This window comes from Schistocerca nitens, chromosome 1 (assembly GCF_023898315.1).
Source record: "Schistocerca nitens isolate TAMUIC-IGC-003100 chromosome 1, iqSchNite1.1, whole genome shotgun sequence".
Taxonomy (NCBI): domain Eukaryota; kingdom Metazoa; phylum Arthropoda; class Insecta; order Orthoptera; family Acrididae; genus Schistocerca; species Schistocerca nitens.
Genome location: NC_064614.1, coordinates 94,592,447 through 94,599,491, shown reverse-complemented (window position 1 = coordinate 94,599,491; position 7,045 = coordinate 94,592,447). Strand labels below are relative to the sequence as shown.

General features: G+C 45.6%; 1 protein-coding gene across 2 annotated transcripts in view; it reads left to right on the top strand.

Moving 5' to 3' along the window:
* LOC126241704 (scoloptoxin SSD14-like) overlaps positions 1-7,045 on the top strand; it is a 588,477-nt gene that overhangs the window by 316,264 nt on the left and 265,168 nt on the right. The gene's annotated exons all lie outside the window — the stretch shown is intronic.

Here is a 7,045-nt window from a genome sequence, read left to right as displayed (position 1 = left end):
ACGTAAATCAGATTTAACAATAGTACCGTCAGCAAGGCGCTTGGAGTCTGACGAGGCTACTGCTTTGCTCTGGCGGCGCCCGGCTGCAGCCTTCATTTTCCCCTCACCCCTCAGCCCCATTCACCACTGCGCCCGGAGCGCTATGCAGGAGCGCTCGCACCCGCGGAGCGATGTTTGGCCTGGTTTCTTCTTAAAGCGTCAGAGTTCTTTACGTCAGTTGGCAGATGATTCGGTTGCCCATCGAAAAGTAGCAACGCCAGTAGGCAGTATGGATTTTGTGATGACATGACTAATAACGAGATATAATTTTTTCTCGTTTCTTTTACTACCTTGTACTTCATTGATATATTTCTGATGATGTAGAATATTTTTTTTATTTGCTTATGCAGTGTAGAACATGAAGTGACTGTTTACTTTGTTTTATATACGAGTTCCTTATGTACAGACATAGAGGCGAAATAGACTGCGCTTTGTTGGCAGAACACTTACAAGATGCAACAAACCCACTAAAGAGACAGCCTACATTACACTTGTCCGTCCTCTGCTGGAATATTGTTACGCGGTGTGGGATCCTTACCAGGTAGGATTGACGGAGGACATAGAAAAAGTGCAAAGAAGGGCGGCTCGTTTCGTGTTATCGCGCAATAGGGGTGAGAGTGTCACTGATATGATACGCGAGTTGGGGTAGCAGTCACTGAAACAAAGGCGGTTTTCTTTGCGGCGAGATCTACTTACGAAATTTCAATCACCAACTTTCTCTTCCGAATGCGTAAATATTTTGACACCCACCTACGTAGGGTAAAATGATCATCATAATAAGAGAAATCAGAGCTCGAACGGAAAGATTTAGGTGTTCCTTTTTCCCACGCGCCATTCGAGAGTAGAATGGTAGAGTAGTAGTATGGAAATGGTTCGATGAACCCTCTGCCAGGCACTTAAATGTGAATTGCAGAGTAACCATGTAGATTTAGATGTACGCAAACGCTGTTGGTTTCTGCAGAATGATGCTTGTGGGAGTGACAATGCACTCGTGAACAGACAGTATTGTTGTTGGTTTAGAATTGAACTCCATTACATAAACTGTGCATTTAATATTGCTCATTTTTCTTGCCAACGAAATATGACGTATGCTAAAACACTAACCGCCAACGTGGAAACCGTGAACTGTGATGCTAGGTAGGTGACTGTTTTCGCAGGAAGTGATATCGTGAACCATGAATATTAACAGCAGATGGACTGTGACTTCGCAACTGCAAATTATAGCAAATGGAATGTTAATTTAAACACGATGTATGAACTATGCCAAACTATCGTGCTTGAAAGTTGCAGCTGAACTAATACGATCTTCAAGTGCTGCATAAACACTTTGTTCCGGCCTGCAACAAATGGATGCTACCTAACTTATTACCACCGCCAGCAAAACAGGATGTAAGGAAAGAGGATATAGTAATGCCAAGGACACCACTGGATGAACTTACAGTATCCATATTAGCAACTTGAAACTGCTTTTACCGCCATCGCCACATCACGCCGACCCAGAACAGATAGGAATCGAAACAATTCCTCCCTTCAAGAAACTGAGTTGCAAACAATTTAATTTCTTTTTGCTTTGTAATAGACTACTCCTTAATGTTTCCGTAAATAAAAGTAGTGTATTGTAAAGACTGTTCACCTTCAGTGATTGTTGACCACGCCACTAACAGTAGTTATTGCCATCATTTGTTTTTTGCCTTTCAGTGTATTTGTACTAGTCGTTGCATGCGTTGTATGTGTCTTTTGGAGAGGTGTGCTTCGATGTGTACATACAGTAGTTTTGCCAGGGAAACTTGTCTTGTACTGTGAAATGTGGCCAGACGCGTAAGTGGAGGCATCGGCTATTGAAGTTAATTTACACGAACCAATTACAAAGTAGCAGCTTATTCGCCATTGGTTCAAGTATTACAGGGAACTTTGAATCCAACAGCTGTCAAAGTATGCGATCTTTTTTTTTTACATGCCACTTAACGTCATATTTCCATTCATTCACGTTTAGATGAAAGTTTATCGGAGTTGAACTGTTATTGGTAAGCAAACTTACAGTATACTGTGTCCTTACTTATCAAATTAACTTCAGAGTGTTTTCAGTGTCAAAGGATTTTATCAGAATTTTATCAGGATTGTGAAACTTCTCATGAATAGGCTTGCTTTTGAAGTTCCCGGAAGTAAAACGGGTTCTTCGTGTTTATGGAATATTAATTTTTTATTAAACTCTTTTTGATCACAAATTCACTGTCACAGTAAATCTCCAAGAACAGTTTTCTTTACAATTTCCAGAATGAGCTGCAGAGGACTGAATGGTGCAGGCTCTGGCAGCTGATGCTGAACGTGAATAAATGTATCATATTGCGCATACGTGGGAAAAGAAATTCACTACTGTACAACTACTCCATTGATGAGAAATTGCTGGAAACGGTATCTACCATGCCGGCCGCTGTGGCCAAGGCACTTCAGTCCGGAACCGCGCTGCTGCTACGGTCGCAGGTTCGAATCCTGCCTCGGGCATCGATGTGTGTGTGATGTCCTTAGGTTATTTCGGTTTAATAGTTCTAAGTCTAGGGGACTGATGACCTCAGATGTTAAGTCCCATAGTGCTTAGAGCCATTTGAACCATTTTGGTGTCCACCGTAACATACCTAGTAGTAACTGTCCAGAGCGACCTAAAGTGGATTGACCACGTAAAACAAGCAGTAGGAAAGTAGGTGCCAGACTGAATTCATAGGAAGAATCTTAAGGAAATATCTCATACACGTCAGAAGTGGCTCGTAAGGCGTCTTTTTTTTCCTGAACGATCCTTGACTACTGTTCATCAATATGGGATACTTGCTGGCTAGGACTGATAGAAGGGATAGAGAAGATCCAACGAAGAGCGGCGCGTTTAGTTGCGGGATCGTTTAGTCGGCTTGAGAGCGTTACAGAGATGCTCAACAAACGCCAGCGGCAGACGTTACAAGAGAGGCGTAGTGCATCACAGTGAGGTTTATTTCGAGGGAGCACTTTCCAGGAAAAATAGGACAACGTATTACTTCATACCACGTGTACCTCGCGAAATGACCACGACGAAGAAATTCGAGAAATTAGAAGTAATACAGTGTCTTATCGACAATAATTCTTTCCACGCAATTCGCGAGTGGAACAGGTTGGGGGGGGGGGGGGGGATTAGTTAGCGATACCAGAAATACCCTCTGCCACATACCGTTAAGTGGCTTCGGAATATGATATGGATGTGAATCACGTCCATTCGATGTGCTGCCAAGAACCATAGTGATTTCTGCATAGCTCCACGAGACGTCGAATCCGAAACATACGCTCCTAATTCTCTAACTGGCCGGCGCCTTTCATAGCTTCCACGTGCCCTTAAGTCACCGGCCGATTGCTCTGCAAAGATGCAGCGTTCTAGCGGAGAGCTGGAAAGCGTTGGAGCATCTTTGAGTTGTCAAATGACTTACGTACGGCGCGCGAGTATGAGATTTGAAATACGTTCATGCGAAAGCCGGTCTTTGCGTATTACGCCAGCGTAGTTGCAGAGGCAGGGGTATAGACAATCTTCCTAGGAAAGCTAGCAAGCACATCTCCTCCGAAACCTATCACACGATTCATAGCTGTAATTAGAACTCTGATACAGTCACCGAGCGAGGTGACGCAGTGGTTAGCACACTGGACTCGCATACGGGAGGACGACGGTTCAAACCTCCATCAGACCATCCTGATTTAGGTGTTACGTGATTTCCCTCAATCGCTCCAGGAAGATTCCGGGATGGTTCCTTCGAAAGGGCACGGTCGATTTCCTTCCCAATCCTTGACAAAATCGGAACCTGTACTCCGTCTCTAATGACCTACACTCCTGGAAATTGAAATAAGAACACCGTGAATTCATTGTCCCAGGAAGGGGAAACTTTATTGACACATTCCTGGGGTCAGATACACCACATGATCACACTGACAGAACCACAGGCACATAGACACAGGCAACAGAGCATGCACAATGTCGGCACTAGTACAGTGTATATCCACCTTTCGCAGCAATGCAGGCTGCTATTCTCCCATGGTGTACGGACAGTGTAGGAGATCGCTCCCCACACCATGATGCCGGGTGTTGGCCCTGTGTGCCTCGGTCGTATGCAGTCCTGATTGTGGCGCTCACCTGCACGGCGCCAAACACGCATACGACCATCATTGGCACCAAGGCAGAAGCGACTCTCATCGCTGAAGACGACACGTCTCCATTCGTCCCTCCATTCACGCCTGTCGCGACACCACTGGAGGCGGGCTGCACGATGTTGGGGCGTGAGCGGAAGACGGCCTAACGGTGTGCGGGACCGTAGCCCAGCTTCATGGAGACGGTTGCGAATGGTCCTCGCCGATACCCCAGGAGCAACAGTGTCCCTAATTTGCTGGGAAGTGGCGGTGCGGTCCCCTACGGCACTGCGTAGGATCCTACGGTCTTGGCGTGCATCCGTGCGTCGCTGCGGTCCGGTCCCAGGTCGACGGGCACGTGCACCTTCCGCCGACCACTGGCGACAACATCGATGTACTGTGGAGACCTCACGCCCCACGTGTTGAGCAATTCGGCGGTACGTCCACCCAGCCTCCCGCATGCCCACTATACGCCCTCGCTCAAAGTCCGTCAACTGCACATACGGTTCACGTCCACGCTGTCGCGGCATGCTACCAGTGTTAAAGACTGCGATGGAGCTCCGTATGCCACGGCAAACTGGCTGACACTGACGGCGGCGGTGCACAAATGCTGCGCAGCTAGCGCCATTCGACGGCCAACACCGCGGTTCCTGGTGTGTCCGCTGTGCCGTGCGTGTGATCATTGCTTGTACAGCCCTCTCGCAGTGTCCGGAGCAAGTATGGTGGGTCTGACACACCGGTGTCAATGTGTTCTTTTTTCCATTTCCAGGAGTGTAGATGTCGACAAGACTTCAAACCCAATCTTTCTCCCTTTTTAATCTCGTAAGTTCCAAATTAGCAACCCCAATAGCTTTTTTATTAACGTCGCACAAAGCAGTTAAAGCTATAAACTGCTAATACGACGTTTTGAATATGCTAGATTAAAACGTCGCAGACGTCACAATTCATATTAGAAACGATCACAGCCTTATTACATTAAGTCCGCAGAAAACGTGTTGATAAAAATTATACGCACTGTCACATTGCTCTTCTCTGCTTTGCACGCAGTTGCGTTATTTGAATACATTATCATGTGGCGCGTGTCCGAGATCTTATTTGTGCGGCCAGAAACGCGAACCGAACCGTACCGTTCAACCTCTCGCTCCAGGCTGACTAGACGGCCCGAACTACTTCGCTTCGTATCGCACTTTCAGGCGGGAGCCTAAAGCGCACGAAGCGCTTCCTCATAATATCGTTATTCTAATGTTAATGTATTTTTTTATAAAACTGAGATCTGAAATAATGCTTGCTATTGAGTGTGGTTGGTTGATGTGGGGGAGGGGGCCAAACAGAGAGGTCATCAGTCCCATCGGAATGGAGAAGGATGGGAAAGGAAGTCGGCCGTGCCCTTTCAAACGAACCATCCTTGCATTTTCCTGAAGCCATTTATGAAATCCCGAAAAACCTAAATCGGGGTGCCCGGACACGGGTTTCAAGAGTCCTCGCGAATGCGAGTCCAATGTGCTAACCACTGCGCCACCTCGCTCGGTCCGTTAAGAGTGCATTCAGCATGACAATAAAATCTGAATTATACTTGAAACGTCCCCTTCAAACAATGATACACGACTGTGCTTAAACTGACACACAATATTTTTAGCGCAACGCAATCTGACTATCAAAGATCCCTGCAAAAGAATGGCCCTGAGTAACATTAAACTATACCTTTCACAAATCACTTACCTCACAAAATCTTCATTACTCGAACTACTGCAATACAGCGAGCGCCACTACTGCCAGCTAAATAAAAGATTCAAACTACGGAAGGCACTAACTACTGATAGGGATAGTTAGCAAATGAAAGATATTAATAGAGAACAAACAATGTATTTACCTTAATAGTCATAATATATACAGCAGTTCATGACAAATTTCAAAACTCCGCCATCTCTCTCCCCACATCCACCACAACTGGCGGCTCACCTCCAACTGCGCAACGCTATGCGCTGTTCACAGCCAGCTGCCTAACACTACAATGGCGAGTATTACAACAATGCAAAGCAGCCACAGACTGCACACAGCACAGCCAGTGATTTTCATACAGAGGTGGCGTTACCAATAAAAAAACCTAAACAGCCAACTTACATAGCCCCCATGCTCCCCACAAAAAATTTTACAAATTGTATTGGACAGTGGCCAATAATGATTTGATAATTTTTTTTATAATTACAATAACAAAGAAATCAAATGCACACACTTATTGATACAATGTTGGTCAAATGCTAAAATTTTCTCACAGTCCATAAAGACGGTCCTGATCATTCGTCACAGTAAAACTACCGTTTCTTTTCTCAAAGTCTTAGCAGTAAAAGACAATGCACACGGAAGTAGTGGATTTTCATGCAGTCTTGAAGAAGTAGTGTTGTCCTTCCAACGGAAAGAGAGTGCTCACTCTCGACGTGCAGACAGGTAATGGGCCACAACAGAGGAAACCCACAGCAGAGTCATTCGACGTTTTGAAGAATATTGGTAGGTAGGTCATCACAGAGCAGACCCACTGCGTATAGATGCAGACCCACTGTAGTCCTTGTAGAGATAATGGTACTGGTGAGTCAGCAAAGATGCAGACCCACTGTAGTCCTTGTAGAAATAATGGTATTGGTGGGTCATCAAAGGTGCAGACCCACTGTAGTCCTTGTAGAGATGGCCAGCAGCCATCTGTTGTGACTGTGCTGGTGCACAATCACCATTGAAGAGTCTTGCGGACAATATAGCAAGTCCATAAACCACCACTCGTGCACTCACAATTTTTTTTTTTTTTTTGAAATGTCCTTAGAACCAGCAATGCTGTTATCCAGTCCCTTGCTGAATTATTAACACACGTGCAAACACTAAC